The sequence below is a fragment of the Erinaceus europaeus genome, chromosome 12 (genome assembly GCF_950295315.1).
Source record: "Erinaceus europaeus chromosome 12, mEriEur2.1, whole genome shotgun sequence".
NCBI classification, from domain to species: domain Eukaryota; kingdom Metazoa; phylum Chordata; class Mammalia; order Eulipotyphla; family Erinaceidae; genus Erinaceus; species Erinaceus europaeus.
Genome location: NC_080173.1, coordinates 45,918,545 through 45,944,623, shown reverse-complemented (window position 1 = coordinate 45,944,623; position 26,079 = coordinate 45,918,545). Strand labels below are relative to the sequence as shown.

Here is a 26,079-nt window from a genome sequence, read left to right as displayed (position 1 = left end):
CACTCTCTTCCTCCCTTTAGGTTGCCTCCACATAAGGTCATCTCGAGGAGGAGGACGTGCTGTACTGTACGCTAGCTAGCTAGCTGCTACGCGCTAACACAAACATGTTATCCTGCTGGGCCACAATTCCAGGACATTTGTTAAAGGCAAACAGAGCACCCCCCTACCTCGCCCATTCAGGAAAAAGCTTGCTCCTGCTTCGAACGGGACCCTGAGGCCTTGTGAACACCAGCCAGCCTTTCCAGTTCATGCCACTTCAGCCACCACCCTGTCTAAGGACCAACCACCAGCCTCTGCCAGGGCGGGGTCCTAAGCTCCCGCCAGCTGGCCTCTCACACTCCCCCTGCCAGGGATTCATTCTCAAGGGCTTGCTGCTCAAGCTCACCTGCAGGGAGGGGCTCGCACTTCGCCCAACCCCACCCCACCCCCGCTGCTACTACATTGAAACGCTCCTTCCTTTGTCTGCACACCTGGCTCTCTACTTGTCTCATCTGTGTTTCCTATTTCTTCTTCTACTTCTTTGTCTTTTTTCCACTCGCCCCCTCTATTGCTACCAATTTCTTTTCCCTTTTCTTTGAGACAGAGGCAGATTGACCCCTGCAGCACTGAGGTTTACCACCCACCCTGCTGAGAAGCTTTCTCCGTGCAGTGGGGCCATCTCGGTTCCTTTGGGGGATTGATTGATTGATTGATTGATTGATTTACTTTTGTTGTTGTTGATATATCCAAAATATGTTTGTATACTTTGGTTTCTCTTCAGACCGCATAAAACTTTCGCCTTTTACCAAAATGTGTTTATTGGGATGATTTCCCACTCATCTTGGTTCGGGGTGCTTTTAGCGCTGCTTCTGTCTGAAAGGAGCATCCTTCTGTAAGCCTTGCTTTTCCTCCTGTGGCCTGGCAGAGGACAGTTTATGCATGGCTAAAGACGGTGGTGATTTTATAGCATCCTAGGTACTTGACATCCATGAAGTAAGAGCTGGGGCTCTGCACCAGACGCTTCTTCTTGTGCTTCAGCTTCTGCTCTTCAGCAGAAGGATGGAGGAGGTCCTTGCCAAAGGAATGTTCTCGTGGGGAGGCTGTCACTGCCGGAAAGGCGATTTGTTTGTTTGTTTGTTTATTGTAGTAAAAGCATTTGCGGGTGGGGTAGAGAGCATCCTAATGGTTATGCAAAGAGACTCTGATGCCTGAGGCTTCGAAGTCTCAGGGTCAGGTGTCCCCACCAACCCCCCATCTCCGCACTGCTATAAACCAGAGATAATCAGTCCTCTGGTTAAAGAAAGAGGGGGGGGAAGGGCAGAGAGAGAGGAGACAAACAATTGCTTGGGGGTGGACGGTGGCACGCCCGGTTAAAGGCACATAGTACTAAGTGCAAGAACCGGTGCAAGGACCCAGGTTCGAACCCCCACTCTGAACCTGCAGGGGGAAGCTTCACAAGTGGAGAAGCAGGTTTGCAGGTGTCTATCTTCTCTCTTCCTTTCTTCTTTATTTTTTTAGAGAATAGTTTTTTTATAATATTTATTTATTTGATAGAAACAGCCAGAAATTTAAGAGGAAAGAGGAGATAGAGAGGGAGAGGGAGAGAGACACTGCAGCCCTGCTTTACCACTTGTGAAGCTTTCCCCCTGTATGTAGAGACTGGGGGCTTGAATCAGGGTCCTGACATGTGTGCTTAACCAGGTGTGCCACCACTCAGCCCCCTTCTTTCTCACTTTCTCTTTTTCCTATCCAATAAATTAAAAAAAAAAAAATAGCCTCCAAGAGCAGTGGAATCAAATTGCTGGCACTGAGCCCCAGAGATAAAGTTGGAGGTTAAAAAAAAAAGGTCTTTTTTTTTGTTTGTTTGTTTGTTTGCTTGTGACTAATATGGTTCTCAAAATTGTAAGATTATGGGGTATACATCACCAAATTATAATTTTGCAACCAATGCTATAGCTGGTGTGCTCAGTGCCCACACGATTCTTGTCAAGCTTCTTTCTTTCTTTCTTTCTTTCTTTCTTTCTTTCTTTCTTTCTTAATTTCATTTTTTGAGGAGAGACACCACAACACCTTTCCTCTGCTCACGTAGTTTCCCCTGTGCTTGCTGACCCACTAGTCTGACCTGGGGCTAGAACCCTGGTTAAAACATACACTCTACCAAGTGAGCCGTTTGGTGGAGTTCTATAGTTCTCGTTATTGTTGTCAGTATTGTTTAATCTTTTATTTATTTACTTACTAATGAGAGAGATGAAGTAGGGAGAGGGAGAACCAGAGCACCACTGTGGAATATGTGCTGCTGGGGAGTGAAGCCCAGATCTCATGCTGCAGAGTCCAGTGCTTCATCCTCTGTACCAGCTGCCTTGGGAGGTTGTTGGTCTGTTTTATTTTTGCTCACCAGGGCTCGGCTTGGCTCGGCTCTGGCTTATGGTGGTTCTGGGCATTGAATTTGGTCCCTTTAGTAGCTCTGGTGTGGAAGTTTATTTGCATAACCATTATGCTGTTTCTCCAGCCTGTACCTTGACTGAGTCTTGACTGGATCCTGGATCCAGCTGGATATGAACCTTACTCCAGTGTACAAGCTGTTTTAGCTCAGGATCTCAAATGCACTCAGAATGTCAGGCACACATTCTGCTGGCCCTTGGGTGTGCCAATCATGACATTCTGAACAAGTCATAGAGACTGGATTTTCAAGCATAATGCTTATGCAAAGAGACTCTCATGCCTGAGGCACCCAAGTCCCAGGTTCAATCCCCCGCACCACCCTAAACCTGAGCTGAGCAGTGCTCTGCTAAAAAGAAAAGAAAAGAAAAGAAGAGTTAGTTTAGATAGCTTAGCTAAGATTGTCCTGCGTTCCACATGAATAAAGAGATACTGCTTCCCAGCTCAAAAAAAAAAAAGAAAAGAAAGAAAAGAAAAGAAAAGAAAAAAACTTTAAGAAATTATTTAAAAAAGAAAGAAAGAAAGAAAGAAATCAAGAAGGAAGGAGGAGATAGAGAGGGAGAGAGACAGAGACACTTGCTGGCCTGCTTCACCACTCGCAAAGCTTTCCTCCTGTAGATGGGTACTGGGGGCTCGAACCTGGGTCCTTGTGCACTGTAACGTGTGTGCTCAACTAGATGTATCACCAGCCGGCCCTGTATTTTACTGCTTATGAAACTTTCCCCTGCAGGTGTGGGCCAAGGGCTTGAACCCAGGTCTTTGTGCATTCTAATACGTGCACTTAACCTAGTATACCACTGCTCAGCCCTAGCATTATTTCTATTTTCTGTACTACAGCACTACTCAGCACTAGCTTATGATGGTTTTAGGGATGGAATGTGAGACCTCAGAGCCTCAGGCATGCAAGTCCTTTGCACAACCACTATGCTGTCTTTCCACCACTTAACTTTTCCATCTTCCCCTCTTTCTCTCCTCTCTCTCCCTCTTCCTCTTTCTATTTTTCTTTTATATTGTTTATATGTATGTATTTATTTTCCATTTTTGTTGCCCTTGTTGTTTTTATTGTTGTTGTAGTTATTATTGTTGTTGTTATTGATGTCATAGTTGTTAGATAGGACAGAGAGAAATGGAGAGAAGAAAGGAAGATAGAGACGGGGAGAGAAAGATAGACACGTGCAGACTTGCTTCACTGCCCGTGAAGGGAGCGACTCCCCTAGAGGTAGGGAGCCAGGTGCTCAAACTGGGATCCTTAAGCCAGTCCCTGCGCTTTGCACCACCTGTGCTACTTAACCCTCTGTGCTACCACCCAACTCCCTGTTTCTTTTATCTTTTATCTTTTATTTATATATTTATTATTAGATAGTGAGAGAGAGAGAGAGAGAAATTGAGAGGGAGGAGGAGATAGCGAAAGAAAGAGACAGAGATAACACCTGCAGCCCTGCTTCACCACTCATGAAGCTTTTTCCCCCTGCAGGTGGGGACCAGGGTCTTGAACCTGAGTCCCTCCCTGCACACTGTAATGTGTGTGCTTAGCCAGGTACTCAACCGCTTGGCCCCTTGTTTGTTTGTTTGTTTGTTTTTTATTTCCTTTTCTTTTTTCCCTGCCACCAGAGGAATCCCTGGAGCTCAGTGCAGGACTACTAACTCCCCACTCCTTGTGGCCATTTTGGAGCCCTGCAGGTAGGGGAGCTGGGGATTGAACCCAAGTCCTTGCGTGTGCATGATAATGTGTGCACTTAGTCTGATGTGCTCTCCTCCTCCTCCTCCTCCTCCTCCTCCTCCTCCTGCATAATTAGGGCAAGACATGGACATTACAAAATTACCTGAGGCTCAGAGTTTTTGTTACTTGGACCACTTGTGTTGTTGGCTCTGGCACTGACAGGGAAGTCATAGATAAGACACCTGAGGAAGTACTAAGTATTATGGGATAGCTAGAAAGCAGAGCTTGGAAAAGAAGAGGGCAGAGACTCAGAAAGTTTCACCAGGAGGGCAGGACCAGTCATTTAACAGACCAGTGAGAAAGCCATTCCAGACTGGAATAAAAGAGCCAGACTTTGGGGTTGAGAGCACACACTACCATGTGCAAGGGTTCAAGCACTTGCTCCCCACCTGCAGTGGAGAAGGCTTCTCCAGCCTGAAGCAGGTGTGCTGGTGTCTTTCTCTCTCTCCTTCTCTAGCTCCCCGTTCCTTCTTAAATGAAGTAGAAAGAAAAGGAAGGAAGGAAGGAAGGAAGGAAGGAAGGAAGAAAGAAAGAAAGAAGGAAAGGAAAAGAAGTGGGAGTCGAGCCGTAGTAGCACAGAGGGTTAAGCGCACATGGCACAAGGACCAGAATAAGGATCTCGGTTGGAGCCTCGGGCTCCCCACCTGCAGGGGAGTCAATTCACAAGTGGTGAGGCAGGTCTGCAGGTGTCTAACTTTCTCTCCCCCTCTCTGTCTTCCACTCCTCTCTCCATATCTCTCTGTCCTATGTAACAATGACGACGACATCAACAACAAGAAGAACAACAATAATAACCACTACAACAATGAAAAGACAACAAGGGCAACAAAAGGAAAAATATTTTTAAAAAAGAAATAACATAAAAAAGAATGAAATACATAAAGAAAGAAGTAAAGAAAGAAAGAAAAAGAAAGAAAGAAAGGGGGGATGGGTAGATAGCATAATGGCTATGCAAACAGACTGTCAAGCCTGAGCCCAGATTCAGTTCCCTGCACCACCATAAACCAGTGCTTTGGTAAAAAAAAAAAAAAAAAAAAAAAAAAAAAACAAAAAAAAGTATATATATATATATATATATATATATATGTATATATAGAAAAGAAAGGAAGGAAGGCAGAAAGAATAGACAAAAAGTGTCCTCCAGGAGCAGTGGATTCCTAGTGCCAGCATAGAACCCCAGAGATAACCACCACGGTGGCAATAAAAAAAGAAAAAAATTGAGGGGTCGGGCGGTGGCGCAGTGGGTTAAGCGCATGTGGCGCAAAGCGCAGGGACCGGCGTAAGGATCCCGGTTCCAGCCCCCGGCTCCCCACCTGCAGGGGAGTCGCTTCACAGGCGGTGAAGCAGGTCTGCAGGTGTCTGTCTTTCTCTCCCCCTCTCTGTTTTCCCTTCCTCTCTCCATTTCTCTCTGTCCTACCTAACAACGACGACAACATCAACAACAATAACTACAACAATGAAAAGCAACAAGTGCAACAAAAAGGGAAATAAATAAATGTTAAAAATGAAATAAATAAAATATATTTTTTTAAATTGAAAAGAGGGCCCAGGTGGTGGCACACCTGGCTAAGTGCATGCATTACAGTGCACAAGGACCCGGGTTCAAGCCCCTGGTTCCCACACGCAGGGAGAAAGCTTCAAGAGTGGTGAAGCAGGGCTGCAGGTATCTCTCTTTCTCTCTCCCTCTCTCCCTCCCCATGCTCTCTTGATTTCTGGCTGTTTCTAGCCTTTAAATAAAGAAAGATAATTTTAAAAAGGAGAAAAAAGAAAAGAAAAAAATCCAAACTTATCAGCTAGTCAACATTCTCCCTAGATGACCCACACATGTCTATCTGCCTGCGATGTCTTCGTTTTCCTAATAAACTACGTGATGCCTGGTTATGGTCTCCCCAGTTGTTTGTGGGAACGGACCATGATGATGATCCAGACCCTCTGGGGGAGACACTTGGGTCTCATGCCCAGATAGTCATAACTTTATTTAAATGAGAGGGGGTTAGATGTGAAGCCATACTGGCCCAAGGCAGCAAGCTACAGGCCAACCCCAATCAAGGCGTCCCCCTTGGACCTCTATTTTTTAAATTTTACTTATTTATTAAAGAGAAAGCTAGAAGGAGAGAGAGAAAGAACGAGACAAAATCAGAGAGGAAAGGGAGAAGACGAAGAGTAGCACTACTTTGTGCCACTTTCCCCCTAGGTGTGGGGCCCCGGTGGGTTGAGCCCAGATCCTTACGGATGGTGAGGTTGCTTGCTGTGGGTGTGCCACAGACCGGCCCCCGCCCGGTTAAGAGGATCTGAAGCCAAACAAACAAACAAACAAACAAACAAACAAACCATAACGATAACGATAACGATAATACGACAACTAAGAGGAGAAGGATGGCAAGCCCTGGGACGCAAGGTGGTTGGGGAGGAGTCGGACGCGCAGCAGCCCCGCCTGCCTCCGCGGGAAAGGGCGGGGCGTGCATTGGTAGAAATAAGAAATTGCCCCTCAGTCGGGAATTGTCTAACTCAAGTTCACTTTCCCAGGTTTGTTATGAAAGCAGGTCTGTGCAGACTTGTGAGGGCCTGGAGGAGTCTGTGGAGACACCGCGGCGCCGAGCCTTTCCCGGAGCGTGAGTCGACTGACTCACCGTGATCTGAAAGCGGGTGACCGGAGGAGGGCGGCAGCAGGGCGAGGGCGCGCAGCATCGCTTCTCGGCCTTTTGGCTAAGATCAAGTGTAGTATCTGTTCTTATCAGTTTAATATCTGATACGTCCTCTATCCGAGGACATTATATTAAATGGATTTTTGGAGCAGGGAGTCGGAATAGGGGCTTGCTCCGTCCGCTCCACGCATCGACCTGGTATTGCAGTACTTCCAGGAACGGTGCACCCCCACTGGGGAGAAAACTCAAGTCGAAGGAAAGCTCCCACAGGCATGCTAGTGCCAGCCCAGCCCACACTCTTGCGCGTAGGGTCACCACTGCACTCTCTTCCTCCCTTTAGGTTGCCTCCACATAAGGTCATCTCGAGGAGGAGGACGTGCTGTACTGTACGCTAGCTAGCTAGCTGCTACGCGCTAACACAAACATGTTATCCTGCTGGGCCACAATTCCAGGACATTTGTTAAAGGCAAACAGAGCACCCCCCTACCTCGCCCATTCAGGAAAAAGCTTGCTCCTGCTTCGAACGGGACCCTGAGGCCTTGTGAACACCAGCCAGCCTTTCCAGTTCATGCCACTTCAGCCACCACCCTGTCTAAGGACCAACCACCAGCCTCTGCCAGGGCGGGGTCCTAAGCTCCCGCCAGCTGGCCTCTCACACTCCCCCTGCCAGGGATTCATTCTCAAGGGCTTGCTGCTCAAGCTCACCTGCAGGGAGGGGCTCGCACTTCGCCCAACCCCACCCCACCCCCGCTGCTACTACATTGAAACGCTCCTTCCTTTGTCTGCACACCTGGCTCTCTACTTGTCTCATCTGTGTTTCCTATTTCTTCTTCTACTTCTTTGTCTTTTTTCCACTCGCCCCCTCTATTGCTACCAATTTCTTTTCCCTTTTCTTTGAGACAGAGGCAGATTGACCCCTGCAGCACTGAGGTTTACCACCCACCCTGCTGAGAAGCTTTCTCCGTGCAGTGGGGCCATCTCGGTTCCTTTGGGGGATTGATTGATTGATTGATTGATTGATTGATTTACTTTTGTTGTTGTTGATATATCCAAAATATGTTTGTATACTTTGGTTTCTCTTCAGACCGCATAAAACTTTCGCCTTTTACCAAAATGTGTTTATTGGGATGATTTCCCACTCATCTTGGTTCGGGGTGCTTTTAGCGCTGCTTCTGTCTGAAAGGAGCATCCTTCTGTAAGCCTTGCTTTTCCTCCTGTGGCCTGGCAGAGGACAGTTTATGCATGGCTAAAGACGGTGGTGATTTTATAGCATCCTAGGTACTTGACATCCATGAAGTAAGAGCTGGGGCTCTGCACCAGACGCTTCTTCTTGTGCTTCAGCTTCTGCTCTTCAGCAGAAGGATGGAGGAGGTCCTTGCCAAAGGAATGTTCTCGTGGGGAGGCTGTCACTGCCGGAAAGGCGATTTGTTTGTTTGTTTGTTTATTGTAGTAAAAGCATTTGCGGGTGGGGTAGAGAGCATCCTAATGGTTATGCAAAGAGACTCTGATGCCTGAGGCTTCGAAGTCTCAGGGTCAGGTGTCCCCACCAACCCCCCATCTCCGCACTGCTATAAACCAGAGATAATCAGTCCTCTGGTTAAAGAAAGAGGGGGGGGAAGGGCAGAGAGAGAGGAGACAAACAATTGCTTGGGGGTGGACGGTGGCACGCCCGGTTAAAGGCACATAGTACTAAGTGCAAGAACCGGTGCAAGGACCCAGGTTCGAACCCCCACTCTGAACCTGCAGGGGGAAGCTTCACAAGTGGAGAAGCAGGTTTGCAGGTGTCTATCTTCTCTCTTCCTTTCTTCTTTATTTTTTTAGAGAATAGTTTTTTTATAATATTTATTTATTTGATAGAAACAGCCAGAAATTTAAGAGGAAAGAGGAGATAGAGAGGGAGAGGGAGAGAGACACTGCAGCCCTGCTTTACCACTTGTGAAGCTTTCCCCCTGTATGTAGAGACTGGGGGCTTGAATCAGGGTCCTGACATGTGTGCTTAACCAGGTGTGCCACCACTCAGCCCCCTTCTTTCTCACTTTCTCTTTTTCCTATCCAATAAATTAAAAAAAAAAAAATAGCCTCCAAGAGCAGTGGAATCAAATTGCTGGCACTGAGCCCCAGAGATAAAGTTGGAGGTTAAAAAAAAAAGGTCTTTTTTTTTGTTTGTTTGTTTGTTTGCTTGTGACTAATATGGTTCTCAAAATTGTAAGATTATGGGGTATACATCACCAAATTATAATTTTGCAACCAATGCTATAGCTGGTGTGCTCAGTGCCCACACGATTCTTGTCAAGCTTCTTTCTTTCTTTCTTTCTTTCTTTCTTTCTTTCTTTCTTTCTTAATTTCATTTTTTGAGGAGAGACACCACAACACCTTTCCTCTGCTCACGTAGTTTCCCCTGTGCTTGCTGACCCACTAGTCTGACCTGGGGCTAGAACCCTGGTTAAAACATACACTCTACCAAGTGAGCCGTTTGGTGGAGTTCTATAGTTCTCGTTATTGTTGTCAGTATTGTTTAATCTTTTATTTATTTACTTACTAATGAGAGAGATGAAGTAGGGAGAGGGAGAACCAGAGCACCACTGTGGAATATGTGCTGCTGGGGAGTGAAGCCCAGATCTCATGCTGCAGAGTCCAGTGCTTCATCCTCTGTACCAGCTGCCTTGGGAGGTTGTTGGTCTGTTTTATTTTTGCTCACCAGGGCTCGGCTTGGCTCGGCTCTGGCTTATGGTGGTTCTGGGCATTGAATTTGGTCCCTTTAGTAGCTCTGGTGTGGAAGTTTATTTGCATAACCATTATGCTGTTTCTCCAGCCTGTACCTTGACTGAGTCTTGACTGGATCCTGGATCCAGCTGGATATGAACCTTACTCCAGTGTACAAGCTGTTTTAGCTCAGGATCTCAAATGCACTCAGAATGTCAGGCACACATTCTGCTGGCCCTTGGGTGTGCCAATCATGACATTCTGAACAAGTCATAGAGACTGGATTTTCAAGCATAATGCTTATGCAAAGAGACTCTCATGCCTGAGGCACCCAAGTCCCAGGTTCAATCCCCCGCACCACCCTAAACCTGAGCTGAGCAGTGCTCTGCTAAAAAGAAAAGAAAAGAAAAGAAGAGTTAGTTTAGATAGCTTAGCTAAGATTGTCCTGCGTTCCACATGAATAAAGAGATACTGCTTCCCAGCTCAAAAAAAAAAAAAAAAAGAAAAAAGAAAAGAAAAGAAAAAAACTTTAAGAAATTATTTAAAAAAGAAAGAAAGAAAGAAAGAAATCAAGAAGGAAGGAGGAGATAGAGAGGGAGAGAGACAGAGACACTTGCTGGCCTGCTTCACCACTCGCAAAGCTTTCCTCCTGTAGATGGGTACTGGGGGCTCGAACCTGGGTCCTTGTGCACTGTAACGTGTGTGCTCAACTAGATGTATCACCAGCCGGCCCTGTATTTTACTGCTTATGAAACTTTCCCCTGCAGGTGTGGGCCAAGGGCTTGAACCCAGGTCTTTGTGCATTCTAATACGTGCACTTAACCTAGTATACCACTGCTCAGCCCTAGCATTATTTCTATTTTCTGTACTACAGCACTACTCAGCACTAGCTTATGATGGTTTTAGGGATGGAATGTGAGACCTCAGAGCCTCAGGCATGCAAGTCCTTTGCACAACCACTATGCTGTCTTTCCACCACTTAACTTTTCCATCTTCCCCTCTTTCTCTCCTCTCTCTCCCTCTTCCTCTTTCTATTTTTCTTTTATATTGTTTATATGTATGTATTTATTTTCCATTTTTGTTGCCCTTGTTGTTTTTATTGTTGTTGTAGTTATTATTGTTGTTGTTATTGATGTCATAGTTGTTAGATAGGACAGAGAGAAATGGAGAGAAGAAAGGAAGATAGAGACGGGGAGAGAAAGATAGACACGTGCAGACTTGCTTCACTGCCCGTGAAGGGAGCGACTCCCCTAGAGGTAGGGAGCCAGGTGCTCAAACTGGGATCCTTAAGCCAGTCCCTGCGCTTTGCACCACCTGTGCTACTTAACCCTCTGTGCTACCACCCAACTCCCTGTTTCTTTTATCTTTTATCTTTTATTTATATATTTATTATTAGATAGTGAGAGAGAGAGAGAGAGAAATTGAGAGGGAGGAGGAGATAGCGAAAGAAAGAGACAGAGATAACACCTGCAGCCCTGCTTCACCACTCATGAAGCTTTTTCCCCCTGCAGGTGGGGACCAGGGTCTTGAACCTGAGTCCCTCCCTGCACACTGTAATGTGTGTGCTTAGCCAGGTACTCAACCGCTTGGCCCCTTGTTTGTTTGTTTGTTTGTTTTTTATTTCCTTTTCTTTTTTCCCTGCCACCAGAGGAATCCCTGGAGCTCAGTGCAGGACTACTAACTCCCCACTCCTTGTGGCCATTTTGGAGCCCTGCAGGTAGGGGAGCTGGGGATTGAACCCAAGTCCTTGCGTGTGCATGATAATGTGTGCACTTAGTCTGATGTGCTCTCCTCCTCCTCCTCCTCCTCCTCCTCCTCCTCCTCCTCCTCCTCCTGCATAATTAGGGCAAGACATGGACATTACAAAATTACCTGAGGCTCAGAGTTTTTGTTACTTGGACCACTTGTGTTGTTGGCTCTGGCACTGACAGGGAAGTCATAGATAAGACACCTGAGGAAGTACTAAGTATTATGGGATAGCTAGAAAGCAGAGCTTGGAAAAGAAGAGGGCAGAGACTCAGAAAGTTTCACCAGGAGGGCAGGACCAGTCATTTAACAGACCAGTGAGAAAGCCATTCCAGACTGGAATAAAAGAGCCAGACTTTGGGGTTGAGAGCACACACTACCATGTGCAAGGGTTCAAGCACTTGCTCCCCACCTGCAGTGGAGAAGGCTTCTCCAGCCTGAAGCAGGTGTGCTGGTGTCTTTCTCTCTCTCCTTCTCTAGCTCCCCGTTCCTTCTTAAATGAAGTAGAAAGAAAAGGAAGGAAGGAAGGAAGGAAGGAAGGAAGAAAGAAAGAAAGAAAGAAGGAAAGGAAAAGAAGTGGGAGTCGAGCCGTAGTAGCACAGAGGGTTAAGCGCACATGGCACAAGGACCAGAATAAGGATCTCGGTTGGAGCCTCGGGCTCCCCACCTGCAGGGGAGTCAATTCACAAGTGGTGAGGCAGGTCTGCAGGTGTCTAACTTTCTCTCCCCCTCTCTGTCTTCCACTCCTCTCTCCATATCTCTCTGTCCTATGTAACAATGACGACGACATCAACAACAAGAAGAACAACAATAATAACCACTACAACAATGAAAAGACAACAAGGGCAACAAAAGGAAAAATATTTTTTAAAAAGAAATAACATAAAAAAGAATGAAATACATAAAGAAAGAAGTAAAGAAAGAAAGAAAAAGAAAGAAAGAAAGGGGGGATGGGTAGATAGCATAATGGCTATGCAAACAGACTGTCAAGCCTGAGCCCAGATTCAGTTCCCTGCACCACCATAAACCAGTGCTTTGGTAAAAAAAAAAAAAAAAAAAAAAACAAACAAAAAAAAGTATATATATATATATATATATATATATGTATATATAGAAAAGAAAGGAAGGAAGGCAGAAAGAATAGACAAAAAGTGTCCTCCAGGAGCAGTGGATTCCTAGTGCCAGCATAGAACCCCAGAGATAACCACCACGGTGGCAATAAAAAAAGAAAAAAATTGAGGGGTCGGGCGGTGGCGCAGTGGGTTAAGCGCATGTGGCGCAAAGCGCAGGGACCGGCGTAAGGATCCCGGTTCCAGCCCCCGGCTCCCCACCTGCAGGGGAGTCGCTTCACAGGCGGTGAAGCAGGTCTGCAGGTGTCTGTCTTTCTCTCCCCCTCTCTGTTTTCCCTTCCTCTCTCCATTTCTCTCTGTCCTACCTAACAACGACGACAACATCAACAACAATAACTACAACAATGAAAAGCAACAAGTGCAACAAAAAGGGAAATAAATAAATGTTAAAAATGAAATAAATAAAATATATTTTTTTAAATTGAAAAGAGGGCCCAGGTGGTGGCACACCTGGCTAAGTGCATGCATTACAGTGCACAAGGACCCGGGTTCAAGCCCCTGGTTCCCACACGCAGGGAGAAAGCTTCAAGAGTGGTGAAGCAGGGCTGCAGGTATCTCTCTTTCTCTCTCCCTCTCTCCCTCCCCATGCTCTCTTGATTTCTGGCTGTTTCTAGCCTTTAAATAAAGAAAGATAATTTTAAAAAGGAGAAAAAAGAAAAGAAAAAAATCCAAACTTATCAGCTAGTCAACATTCTCCCTAGATGACCCACACATGTCTATCTGCCTGCGATGTCTTCGTTTTCCTAATAAACTACGTGATGCCTGGTTATGGTCTCCCCAGTTGTTTGTGGGAACGGACCATGATGATGATCCAGACCCTCTGGGGGAGACACTTGGGTCTCATGCCCAGATAGTCATAACTTTATTTAAATGAGAGGGGGTTAGATGTGAAGCCATACTGGCCCAAGGCAGCAAGCTACAGGCCAACCCCAATCAAGGCGTCCCCCTTGGACCTCTATTTTTTAAATTTTACTTATTTATTAAAGAGAAAGCTAGAAGGAGAGAGAGAAAGAACGAGACAAAATCAGAGAGGAAAGGGAGAAGACGAAGAGTAGCACTACTTTGTGCCACTTTCCCCCTAGGTGTGGGGCCCCGGTGGGTTGAGCCCAGATCCTTACGGATGGTGAGGTTGCTTGCTGTGGGTGTGCCACAGACCGGCCCCCGCCCGGTTAAGAGGATCTGAAGCCAAACAAACAAACAAACAAACAAACAAACAAACCATAACGATAACGATAACGATAATACGACAACTAAGAGGAGAAGGATGGCAAGCCCTGGGACGCAAGGTGGTTGGGGAGGAGTCGGACGCGCAGCAGCCCCGCCTGCCTCCGCGGGAAAGGGCGGGGCGTGCATTGGTAGAAATAAGAAATTGCCCCTCAGTCGGGAATTGTCTAACTCAAGTTCACTTTCCCAGGTTTGTTATGAAAGCAGGTCTGTGCAGACTTGTGAGGGCCTGGAGGAGTCTGTGGAGACACCGCGGCGCCGAGCCTTTCCCGGAGCGTGAGTCGACTGACTCACCGTGATCTGAAAGCGGGTGACCGGAGGAGGGCGGCAGCAGGGCGAGGGCGCGCAGCATCGCTTCTCGGCCTTTTGGCTAAGATCAAGTGTAGTATCTGTTCTTATCAGTTTAATATCTGATACGTCCTCTATCCGAGGACATTATATTAAATGGATTTTTGGAGCAGGGAGTCGGAATAGGGGCTTGCTCCGTCCGCTCCACGCATCGACCTGGTATTGCAGTACTTCCAGGAACGGTGCACCCCCACTGGGGAGAAAACTCAAGTCGAAGGAAAGCTCCCACAGGCATGCTAGTGCCAGCCCAGCCCACACTCTTGCGCGTAGGGTCACCACTGCACTCTCTTCCTCCCTTTAGGTTGCCTCCACATAAGGTCATCTCGAGGAGGAGGACGTGCTGTACTGTACGCTAGCTAGCTAGCTGCTACGCGCTAACACAAACATGTTATCCTGCTGGGCCACAATTCCAGGACATTTGTTAAAGGCAAACAGAGCACCCCCCTACCTCGCCCATTCAGGAAAAAGCTTGCTCCTGCTTCGAACGGGACCCTGAGGCCTTGTGAACACCAGCCAGCCTTTCCAGTTCATGCCACTTCAGCCACCACCCTGTCTAAGGACCAACCACCAGCCTCTGCCAGGGCGGGGTCCTAAGCTCCCGCCAGCTGGCCTCTCACACTCCCCCTGCCAGGGATTCATTCTCAAGGGCTTGCTGCTCAAGCTCACCTGCAGGGAGGGGCTCGCACTTCGCCCAACCCCACCCCACCCCCGCTGCTACTACATTGAAACGCTCCTTCCTTTGTCTGCACACCTGGCTCTCTACTTGTCTCATCTGTGTTTCCTATTTCTTCTTCTACTTCTTTGTCTTTTTTCCACTCGCCCCCTCTATTGCTACCAATTTCTTTTCCCTTTTCTTTGAGACAGAGGCAGATTGACCCCTGCAGCACTGAGGTTTACCACCCACCCTGCTGAGAAGCTTTCTCCGTGCAGTGGGGCCATCTCGGTTCCTTTGGGGGATTGATTGATTGATTGATTGATTGATTGATTTACTTTTGTTGTTGTTGATATATCCAAAATATGTTTGTATACTTTGGTTTCTCTTCAGACCGCATAAAACTTTCGCCTTTTACCAAAATGTGTTTATTGGGATGATTTCCCACTCATCTTGGTTCGGGGTGCTTTTAGCGCTGCTTCTGTCTGAAAGGAGCATCCTTCTGTAAGCCTTGCTTTTCCTCCTGTGGCCTGGCAGAGGACAGTTTATGCATGGCTAAAGACGGTGGTGATTTTATAGCATCCTAGGTACTTGACATCCATGAAGTAAGAGCTGGGGCTCTGCACCAGACGCTTCTTCTTGTGCTTCAGCTTCTGCTCTTCAGCAGAAGGATGGAGGAGGTCCTTGCCAAAGGAATGTTCTCGTGGGGAGGCTGTCACTGCCGGAAAGGCGATTTGTTTGTTTGTTTGTTTGTTTATTGTAGTAAAAGCATTTGCGGGTGGGGTAGAGAGCATCCTAATGGTTATGCAAAGAGACTCTGATGCCTGAGGCTTCGAAGTCTCAGGGTCAGGTGTCCCCACCAACCCCCCATCTCCGCACTGCTATAAACCAGAGATAATCAGTCCTCTGGTTAAAGAAAGAGGGGGGGGGAAGGGCAGAGAGAGAGGAGACAAACAATTGCTTGGGGGTGGACGGTGGCACGCCCGGTTAAAGGCACATAGTACTAAGTGCAAGAACCGGTGCAAGGACCCAGGTTCGAACCCCCACTCTGAACCTGCAGGGGGAAGCTTCACAAGTGGAGAAGCAGGTTTGCAGGTGTCTATCTTCTCTCTTCCTTTCTTCTTTATTTTTTTAGAGAATAGTTTTTTTATAATATTTATTTATTTGATAGAAACAGCCAGAAATTTAAGAGGAAAGAGGAGATAGAGAGGGAGAGGGAGAGAGACACTGCAGCCCTGCTTTACCACTTGTGAAGCTTTCCCCCTGTATGTAGAGACTGGGGGCTTGAATCAGGGTCCTGACATGTGTGCTTAACCAGGTGTGCCACCACTCAGCCCCCTTCTTTCTCACTTTCTCTTTTTCCTATCCAATAAATTAAAAAAAAAAAATAGCCTCCAAGAGCAGTGGAATCAAATTGCTGGCACTGAGCCCCAGAGATAAAGTTGGAGGTTAAAAAAAAAAGGTCTTTTTTTTTGTTTGTTTGTTTGTTTGCTTGTGACTAATATGGTTCTCAAAATTGTAAGATTATGGGGTATACATCACCAAATTATAATTTTGCAACCAATGCTATAGCTGGTGTGCTCAGTGCCCACACGATTCTTGTCAAGCTTCTTTCTTTCTTTCTTTCTTTCTTAATTTCATTTTTTGAGGAGAGACACCACAACACCTTTCCTCTGCTCACGTAGTTTCCCCTGTGCTTGCTGACCCACTAGTCTGACCTGGGGCTAGAACCCTGGTTAAAACATACACTCTACCAAGTGAGCCGTTTGGTGGAGTTCTATAGTTCTCGTTATTGTTGTCAGTATTGTTTAATCTTTTATTTATTTACTTACTAATGAGAGAGATGAAGTAGGGAGAGGGAGAACCAGAGCACCACTGTGGAATATGTGCTGCTGGGGAGTGAAGCCCAGATCTCATGCTGCAGAGTCCAGTGCTTCATCCTCTGTACCAGCTGCCTTGGGAGGTTGTTGGTCTGTTTTATTTTTGCTCACCAGGGCTCGGCTTGGCTCGGCTCTGGCTTATGGTGGTTCTGGGCATTGAATTTGGTCCCTTTAGTAGCTCTGGTGTGGAAGTTTATTTGCATAACCATTATGCTGTTTCTCCAGCCTGTACCTTGACTGAGTCTTGACTGGATCCTGGATCCAGCTGGATATGAACCTTACTCCAGTGTACAAGCTGTTTTAGCTCAGGATCTCAAATGCACTCAGAATGTCAGGCACACATTCTGCTGGCCCTTGGGTGTGCCAATCATGACATTCTGAACAAGTCATAGAGACTGGATTTTCAAGCATAATGCTTATGCAAAGAGACTCTCATGCCTGAGGCACCCAAGTCCCAGGTTCAATCCCCCGCACCACCCTAAACCTGAGCTGAGCAGTGCTCTGCTAAAAAGAAAAGAAAAGAAAAGAAGAGTTAGTTTAGATAGCTTAGCTAAGATTGTCCTGCGTTCCACATGAATAAAGAGATACTGCTTCCCAGCTCAAAAAAAAAAAAAAAAAGAAAGAAAAGAAAAGAAAAGAAAAAAACTTTAAGAAATTATTTAAAAAAGAAAGAAAGAAAGAAAGAAATCAAGAAGGAAGGAGGAGATAGAGAGGGAGAGAGACAGAGACACTTGCTGGCCTGCTTCACCACTCGCAAAGCTTTCCTCCTGTAGATGGGTACTGGGGGCTCGAACCTGGGTCCTTGTGCACTGTAACGTGTGTGCTCAACTAGATGTATCACCAGCCGGCCCTGTATTTTACTGCTTATGAAACTTTCCCCTGCAGGTGTGGGCCAAGGGCTTGAACCCAGGTCTTTGTGCATTCTAATACGTGCACTTAACCTAGTATACCACTGCTCAGCCCTAGCATTATTTCTATTTTCTGTACTACAGCACTACTCAGCACTAGCTTATGATGGTTTTAGGGATGGAATGTGAGACCTCAGAGCCTCAGGCATGCAAGTCCTTTGCACAACCACTATGCTGTCTTTCCACCACTTAACTTTTCCATCTTCCCCTCTTTCTCTCCTCTCTCTCCCTCTTCCTCTTTCTATTTTTCTTTTATATTGTTTATATGTATGTATTTATTTTCCATTTTTGTTGCCCTTGTTGTTTTTATTGTTGTTGTAGTTATTATTGTTGTTGTTATTGATGTCATAGTTGTTAGATAGGACAGAGAGAAATGGAGAGAAGAAAGGAAGATAGAGACGGGGAGAGAAAGATAGACACGTGCAGACTTGCTTCACTGCCCGTGAAGGGAGCGACTCCCCTAGAGGTAGGGAGCCAGGTGCTCAAACTGGGATCCTTAAGCCAGTCCCTGCGCTTTGCACCACCTGTGCTACTTAACCCTCTGTGCTACCACCCAACTCCCTGTTTCTTTTATCTTTTATCTTTTATTTATATATTTATTATTAGATAGTGAGAGAGAGAGAGAGAGAAATTGAGAGGGAGGAGGAGATAGCGAAAGAAAGAGACAGAGATAACACCTGCAGCCCTGCTTCACCACTCATGAAGCTTTTTCCCCCTGCAGGTGGGGACCAGGGTCTTGAACCTGAGTCCCTCCCTGCACACTGTAATGTGTGTGCTTAGCCAGGTACTCAACCGCTTGGCCCCTTGTTTGTTTGTTTGTTTGTTTTTTATTTCCTTTTCTTTTTTCCCTGCCACCAGAGGAATCCCTGGAGCTCAGTGCAGGACTACTAACTCCCCACTCCTTGTGGCCATTTTGGAGCCCTGCAGGTAGGGGAGCTGGGGATTGAACCCAAGTCCTTGCGTGTGCATGATAATGTGTGCACTTAGTCTGATGTGCTCTCCTCCTCCTCCTCCTCCTCCTCCTCCTCCTCCTCCTCCTCCTGCATAATTAGGGCAAGACATGGACATTACAAAATTACCTGAGGCTCAGAGTTTTTGTTACTTGGACCACTTGTGTTGTTGGCTCTGGCACTGACAGGGAAGTCATAGATAAGACACCTGAGGAAGTACTAAGTATTATGGGATAGCTAGAAAGCAGAGCTTGGAAAAGAAGAGGGCAGAGACTCAGAAAGTTTCACCAGGAGGGCAGGACCAGTCATTTAACAGACCAGTGAGAAAGCCATTCCAGACTGGAATAAAAGAGCCAGACTTTGGGGTTGAGAGCACACACTACCATGTGCAAGGGTTCAAGCACTTGCTCCCCACCTGCAGTGGAGAAGGCTTCTCCAGCCTGAAGCAGGTGTGCTGGTGTCTTTCTCTCTCTCCTTCTCTAGCTCCCCGTTCCTTCTTAAATGAAGTAGAAAGAAAAGGAAGGAAGGAAGGAAGGAAGGAAGGAAGGAAGAAAGAAAGAAAGAAAGAAGGAAAGGAAAAGAAGTGGGAGTCGAGCCGTAGTAGCACAGAGGGTTAAGCGCACATGGCACAAGGACCAGAATAAGGATCTCGGTTGGAGCCTCGGGCTCCCCACCTGCAGGGGAGTCAATTCACAAGTGGTGAGGCAGGTCTGCAGGTGTCTAACTTTCTCTCCCCCTCTCTGTCTTCCACTCCTCTCTCCATATCTCTCTGTCCTATGTAACAATGACGACGACATCAACAACAAGAAGAACAACAATAATAACCACTACAACAATGAAAAGACAACAAGGGCAACAAAAGGAAAAATATTTTTTAAAAAGAAATAACATAAAAAAGAATGAAATACATAAAGAAAGAAGTAAAGAAAGAAAGAAAAAGAAAGAAAGAAAGGGGGGATGGGTAGATAGCATAATGGCTATGCAAACAGACTGTCAAGCCTGAGCCCAGATTCAGTTCCCTGCACCACCATAAACCAGTGCTTTGGTAAAAAAAAAAAAAAAAAAAAAAACAAACAAAAAAAAGTATATATATATATATATATATATATATGTATATATAGAAAAGAAAGGAAGGAAGGCAGAAAGAATAGACAAAAAGTGTCCTCCAGGAGCAGTGGATTCCTAGTGCCAGCATAGAACCCCAGAGATAACCACCACGGTGGCAATAAAAAAAGAAAAAAATTGAGGGGTCGGGCGGTGGCGCAGTGGGTTAAGCGCATGTGGCGCAAAGCGCAGGGACCGGCGTAAGGATCCCGGTTCCAGCCCCCGGCTCCCCACCTGCAGGGGAGTCGCTTCACAGGCGGTGAAGCAGGTCTGCAGGTGTCTGTCTTTCTCTCCCCCTCTCTGTTTTCCCTTCCTCTCTCCATTTCTCTCTGTCCTACCTAACAACGACGACAACATCAACAACAATAACTACAACAATGAAAAGCAACAAGTGCAACAAAAAGGGAAATAAATAAATGTTAAAAATGAAATAAATAAAATATATTTTTTTAAATTGAAAAGAGGGCCCAGGTGGTGGCACACCTGGCTAAGTGCATGCATTACAGTGCACAAGGACCCGGGTTCAAGCCCCTGGTTCCCACACGCAGGGAGAAAGCTTCAAGAGTGGTGAAGCAGGGCTGCAGGTATCTCTCTTTCTCTCTCCCTCTCTCCCTCCCCATGCTCTCTTGATTTCTGGCTGTTTCTAGCCTTTAAATAAAGAAAGATAATTTTAAAAAGGAGAAAAAAGAAAAGAAAAAAATCCAAACTTATCAGCTAGTCAACATTCTCCCTAGATGACCCACACATGTCTATCTGCCTGCGATGTCTTCGTTTTCCTAATAAACTACGTGATGCCTGGTTATGGTCTCCCCAGTTGTTTGTGGGAACGGACCATGATGATGATCCAGACCCTCTGGGGGAGACACTTGGGTCTCATGCCCAGATAGTCATAACTTTATTTAAATGAGAGGGGGTTAGATGTGAAGCCATACTGGCCCAAGGCAGCAAGCTACAGGCCAACCCCAATCAAGGCGTCCCCCTTGGACCTCTATTTTTTAAATTTTACTTATTTATTAAAGAGAAAGCTAGAAGGAGAGAGAGAAAGAACGAGACAAAATCAGAGAGGAAAGGGAGAAGACGAAGAGTAGCACTACTTTGTGCCACTTTCCCCCTAGGTGTGGGGCCCCGGTGGGTTGAGCCCAGATCCTTACGGATGGTGAGGTTGCTTGCTGTGGGTGTGCCACAGACCGGCCCCCGCCCGGTTAAGAGGATCTGAAGCCAAACAAACAAACAAACAAACAAACAAACAAACCATAACGATAACGATAACGATAATACGACAACTAAGAGGAGAAGGATGGCAAGCCCTGGGACGCAAGGTGGTTGGGGAGGAGTCGGACGCGCAGCAGCCCCGCCTGCCTCCGCGGGAAAGGGCGGGGCGTGCATTGGTAGAAATAAGAAATTGCCCCTCAGTCGGGAATTGTCTAACTCAAGTTCACTTTCCCAGGTTTGTTATGAAAGCAGGTCTGTGCAGACTTGTGAGGGCCTGGAGGAGTCTGTGGAGACACCGCGGCGCCGAGCCTTTCCCGGAGCGTGAGTCGACTGACTCACCGTGATCTGAAAGCGGGTGACCGGAGGAGGGCGGCAGCAGGGCGAGGGCGCGCAGCATCGCTTCTCGGCCTTTTGGCTAAGATCAAGTGTAGTATCTGTTCTTATCAGTTTAATATCTGATACGTCCTCTATCCGAGGACATTATATTAAATGGATTTTTGGAGCAGGGAGTCGGAATAGGGGCTTGCTCCGTCCGCTCCACGCATCGACCTGGTATTGCAGTACTTCCAGGAACGGTGCACCCCCACTGGGGAGAAAACTCAAGTCGAAGGAAAGCTCCCACAGGCATGCTAGTGCCAGCCCAGCCCACACTCTTGCGCGTAGGGTCACCACTGCACTCTCTTCCTCCCTTTAGGTTGCCTCCACATAAGGTCATCTCGAGGAGGAGGACGTGCTGTACTGTACGCTAGCTAGCTAGCTGCTACGCGCTAACACAAACATGTTATCCTGCTGGGCCACAATTCCAGGACATTTGTTAAAGGCAAACAGAGCACCCCCCTACCTCGCCCATTCAGGAAAAAGCTTGCTCCTGCTTCGAACGGGACCCTGAGGCCTTGTGAACACCAGCCAGCCTTTCCAGTTCATGCCACTTCAGCCACCACCCTGTCTAAGGACCAACCACCAGCCTCTGCCAGGGCGGGGTCCTAAGCTCCCGCCAGCTGGCCTCTCACACTCCCCCTGCCAGGGATTCATTCTCAAGGGCTTGCTGCTCAAGCTCACCTGCAGGGAGGGGCTCGCACTTCGCCCAACCCCACCCCACCCCCGCTGCTACTACATTGAAACGCTCCTTCCTTTGTCTGCACACCTGGCTCTCTACTTGTCTCATCTGTGTTTCCTATTTCTTCTTCTACTTCTTTGTCTTTTTTCCACTCGCCCCCTCTATTGCTACCAATTTCTTTTCCCTTTTCTTTGAGACAGAGGCAGATTGACCCCTGCAGCACTGAGGTTTACCACCCACCCTGCTGAGAAGCTTTCTCCGTGCAGTGGGGCCATCTCGGTTCCTTTGGGGGATTGATTGATTGATTGATTGATTGATTGATTTACTTTTGTTGTTGTTGATATATCCAAAATATGTTTGTATACTTTGGTTTCTCTTCAGACCGCATAAAACTTTCGCCTTTTACCAAAATGTGTTTATTGGGATGATTTCCCACTCATCTTGGTTCGGGGTGCTTTTAGCGCTGCTTCTGTCTGAAAGGAGCATCCTTCTGTAAGCCTTGCTTTTCCTCCTGTGGCCTGGCAGAGGACAGTTTATGCATGGCTAAAGACGGTGGTGATTTTATAGCATCCTAGGTACTTGACATCCATGAAGTAAGAGCTGGGGCTCTGCACCAGACGCTTCTTCTTGTGCTTCAGCTTCTGCTCTTCAGCAGAAGGATGGAGGAGGTCCTTGCCAAAGGAATGTTCTCGTGGGGAGGCTGTCACTGCCGGAAAGGCGATTTGTTTGTTTGTTTGTTTGTTTATTGTAGTAAAAGCATTTGCGGGTGGGGTAGAGAGCATCCTAATGGTTATGCAAAGAGACTCTGATGCCTGAGGCTTCGAAGTCTCAGGGTCAGGTGTCCCCACCAACCCCCCATCTCCGCACTGCTATAAACCAGAGATAATCAGTCCTCTGGTTAAAGAAAGAGGGGGGGGGAAGGGCAGAGAGAGAGGAGACAAACAATTGCTTGGGGGTGGACGGTGGCACGCCCGGTTAAAGGCACATAGTACTAAGTGCAAGAACCGGTGCAAGGACCCAGGTTCGAACCCCCACTCTGAACCTGCAGGGGGAAGCTTCACAAGTGGAGAAGCAGGTTTGCAGGTGTCTATCTTCTCTCTTCCTTTCTTCTTTATTTTTTTAGAGAATAGTTTTTTTATAATATTTATTTATTTGATAGAAACAGCCAGAAATTTAAGAGGAAAGAGGAGATAGAGAGGGAGAGGGAGAGAGACACTGCAGCCCTGCTTTACCACTTGTGAAGCTTTCCCCCTGTATGTAGAGACTGGGGGCTTGAATCAGGGTCCTGACATGTGTGCTTAACCAGGTGTGCCACCACTCAGCCCCCTTCTTTCTCACTTTCTCTTTTTCCTATCCAATAAATTAAAAAAAAAAAATAGCCTCCAAGAGCAGTGGAATCAAATTGCTGGCACTGAGCCCCAGAGATAAAGTTGGAGGTTAAAAAAAAAAGGTCTTTTTTTTTGTTTGTTTGTTTGTTTGCTTGTGACTAATATGGTTCTCAAAATTGTAAGATTATGGGGTATACATCACCAAATTATAATTTTGCAACCAATGCTATAGCTGGTGTGCTCAGTGCCCACACGATTCTTGTCAAGCTTCTTTCTTTCTTTCTTTCTTTCTTTCTTTCTTAATTTCATTTTTTGAGGAGAGACACCACAACACCTTTCCTCTGCTCACGTAGTTTCCCCTGTGCTTGCTGACCCACTAGTCTGACCTGGGGCTAGAACCCTGGTTAAAACATACACTCTACCAAGTGAGCCGTTTGGTGGAGTTCTATAGTTCTCGTTATTGTTGTCAGTATTGTTTAATCTTTTATTTATTTACTTACTAATGAGAGAGATGAAGTAGGGAGAGGGAGAACCAGAGCACCACTGTGGAATATGTGCTGCTGGGGAGTGAAGCCCAGATCTCATGCTGCAGAGTCCAGTGCTTCATCCTCTGTACCAGCTGCCTTGGGAGGTTGTTGGTCTGTTTTATTTTTGCTCACCAGGGCTCGGCTTGGCTCGGCTCTGGCTTATGGTGGTTCTGGGCATTGAATTTGGTCCCTTTAGTAGCTCTGGTGTGGAAGTTTATTTGCATAACCATTATGCTGTTTCTCCAGCCTGTACCTTGACTGAGTCTTGACTGGATCCTGGATCCAGCTGGATATGAACCTTACTCCAGTGTACAAGCTGTTTTAGCTCAGGATCTCAAATGCACTCAGAATGTCAGGCACACATTCTGCTGGCCCTTGGGTGTGCCAATCATGACATTCTGAACAAGTCATAGAGACTGGATTTTCAAGCATAATGCTTATGCAAAGAGACTCTCATGCCTGAGGCACCCAAGTCCCAGGTTCAATCCCCCGCACCACCCTAAACCTGAGCTGAGCAGTGCTCTGCTAAAAAGAAAAGAAAAGAAAAGAAGAGTTAGTTTAGATAGCTTAGCTAAGATTGTCCTGCGTTCCACATGAATAAAGAGATACTGCTTCCCAGCTCAAAAAAAAAAAAAAAAAGAAAGAAAAGAAAAGAAAAGAAAAAAACTTTAAGAAATTATTTAAAAAAGAAAGAAAGAAAGAAAGAAATCAAGAAGGAAGGAGGAGATAGAGAGGGAGAGAGACAGAGACACTTGCTGGCCTGCTTCACCACTCGCAAAGCTTTCCTCCTGTAGATGGGTACTGGGGGCTCGAACCTGGGTCCTTGTGCACTGTAACGTGTGTGCTCAACTAGATGTATCACCAGCCGGCCCTGTATTTTACTGCTTATGAAACTTTCCCCTGCAGGTGTGGGCCAAGGGCTTGAACCCAGGTCTTTGTGCATTCTAATACGTGCACTTAACCTAGTATACCACTGCTCAGCCCTAGCATTATTTCTATTTTCTGTACTACAGCACTACTCAGCACTAGCTTATGATGGTTTTAGGGATGGAATGTGAGACCTCAGAGCCTCAGGCATGCAAGTCCTTTGCACAACCACTATGCTGTCTTTCCACCACTTAACTTTTCCATCTTCCCCTCTTTCTCTCCTCTCTCTCCCTCTTCCTCTTTCTATTTTTCTTTTATATTGTTTATATGTATGTATTTATTTTCCATTTTTGTTGCCCTTGTTGTTTTTATTGTTGTTGTAGTTATTATTGTTGTTGTTATTGATGTCATAGTTGTTAGATAGGACAGAGAGAAATGGAGAGAAGAAAGGAAGATAGAGACGGGGAGAGAAAGATAGACACGTGCAGACTTGCTTCACTGCCCGTGAAGGGAGCGACTCCCCTAGAGGTAGGGAGCCAGGTGCTCAAACTGGGATCCTTAAGCCAGTCCCTGCGCTTTGCACCACCTGTGCTACTTAACCCTCTGTGCTACCACCCAACTCCCTGTTTCTTTTATCTTTTATCTTTTATTTATATATTTATTATTAGATAGTGAGAGAGAGAGAGAGAGAAATTGAGAGGGAGGAGGAGATAGCGAAAGAAAGAGACAGAGATAACACCTGCAGCCCTGCTTCACCACTCATGAAGCTTTTTCCCCCTGCAGGTGGGGACCAGGGTCTTGAACCTGAGTCCCTCCCTGCACACTGTAATGTGTGTGCTTAGCCAGGTACTCAACCGCTTGGCCCCTTGTTTGTTTGTTTGTTTGTTTTTTATTTCCTTTTCTTTTTTCCCTGCCACCAGAGGAATCCCTGGAGCTCAGTGCAGGACTACTAACTCCCCACTCCTTGTGGCCATTTTGGAGCCCTGCAGGTAGGGGAGCTGGGGATTGAACCCAAGTCCTTGCGTGTGCATGATAATGTGTGCACTTAGTCTGATGTGCTCTCCTCCTCCTCCTCCTCCTCCTCCTCCTCCTCCTCCTGCATAATTAGGGCAAGACATGGACATTACAAAATTACCTGAGGCTCAGAGTTTTTGTTACTTGGACCACTTGTGTTGTTGGCTCTGGCACTGACAGGGAAGTCATAGATAAGACACCTGAGGAAGTACTAAGTATTATGGGATAGCTAGAAAGCAGAGCTTGGAAAAGAAGAGGGCAGAGACTCAGAAAGTTTCACCAGGAGGGCAGGACCAGTCATTTAACAGACCAGTGAGAAAGCCATTCCAGACTGGAATAAAAGAGCCAGACTTTGGGGTTGAGAGCACACACTACCATGTGCAAGGGTTCAAGCACTTGCTCCCCACCTGCAGTGGAGAAGGCTTCTCCAGCCTGAAGCAGGTGTGCTGGTGTCTTTCTCTCTCTCCTTCTCTAGCTCCCCGTTCCTTCTTAAATGAAGTAGAAAGAAAAGGAAGGAAGGAAGGAAGGAAGGAAGGAAGGAAGAAAGAAAGAAAGAAGGAAAGGAAAAGAAGTGGGAGTCGAGCCGTAGTAGCACAGAGGGTTAAGCGCACATGGCACAAGGACCAGAATAAGGATCTCGGTTGGA

General features: G+C 46.6%; 1 long non-coding RNA gene and 3 other non-coding genes across 4 annotated transcripts; all 4 read left to right on the top strand.

The window, feature by feature from the left end:
- The first annotated feature begins 6,824 nt into the window (after window positions 1–6,824).
- On the top strand, window positions 6,825–7,015 carry LOC132542170 (U2 spliceosomal RNA). Its single transcript, XR_009553292.1, has one exon. It is a non-coding gene; the product is annotated as a U2 spliceosomal RNA (small nuclear RNA).
- A 1,841-nt stretch (window positions 7,016–8,856) lies between these two features.
- LOC132541913 (uncharacterized) lies at window positions 8,857–21,243 on the top strand. The gene is made up of 2 exons (XR_009553024.1): window positions 8,857–13,862; window positions 20,876–21,243. It is a non-coding gene; the product is annotated as an uncharacterized LOC132541913 (long non-coding RNA).
- LOC132542169 (U2 spliceosomal RNA) lies at window positions 13,937–14,127 on the top strand. Its single transcript, XR_009553291.1, has one exon. It is a non-coding gene; the product is annotated as a U2 spliceosomal RNA (small nuclear RNA).
- LOC132542168 (U2 spliceosomal RNA) lies at window positions 21,036–21,226 on the top strand. The gene has a single exon (XR_009553290.1). It is a non-coding gene; the product is annotated as a U2 spliceosomal RNA (small nuclear RNA).
- Window positions 21,244–26,079: the final 4,836 nt, after the last annotated feature.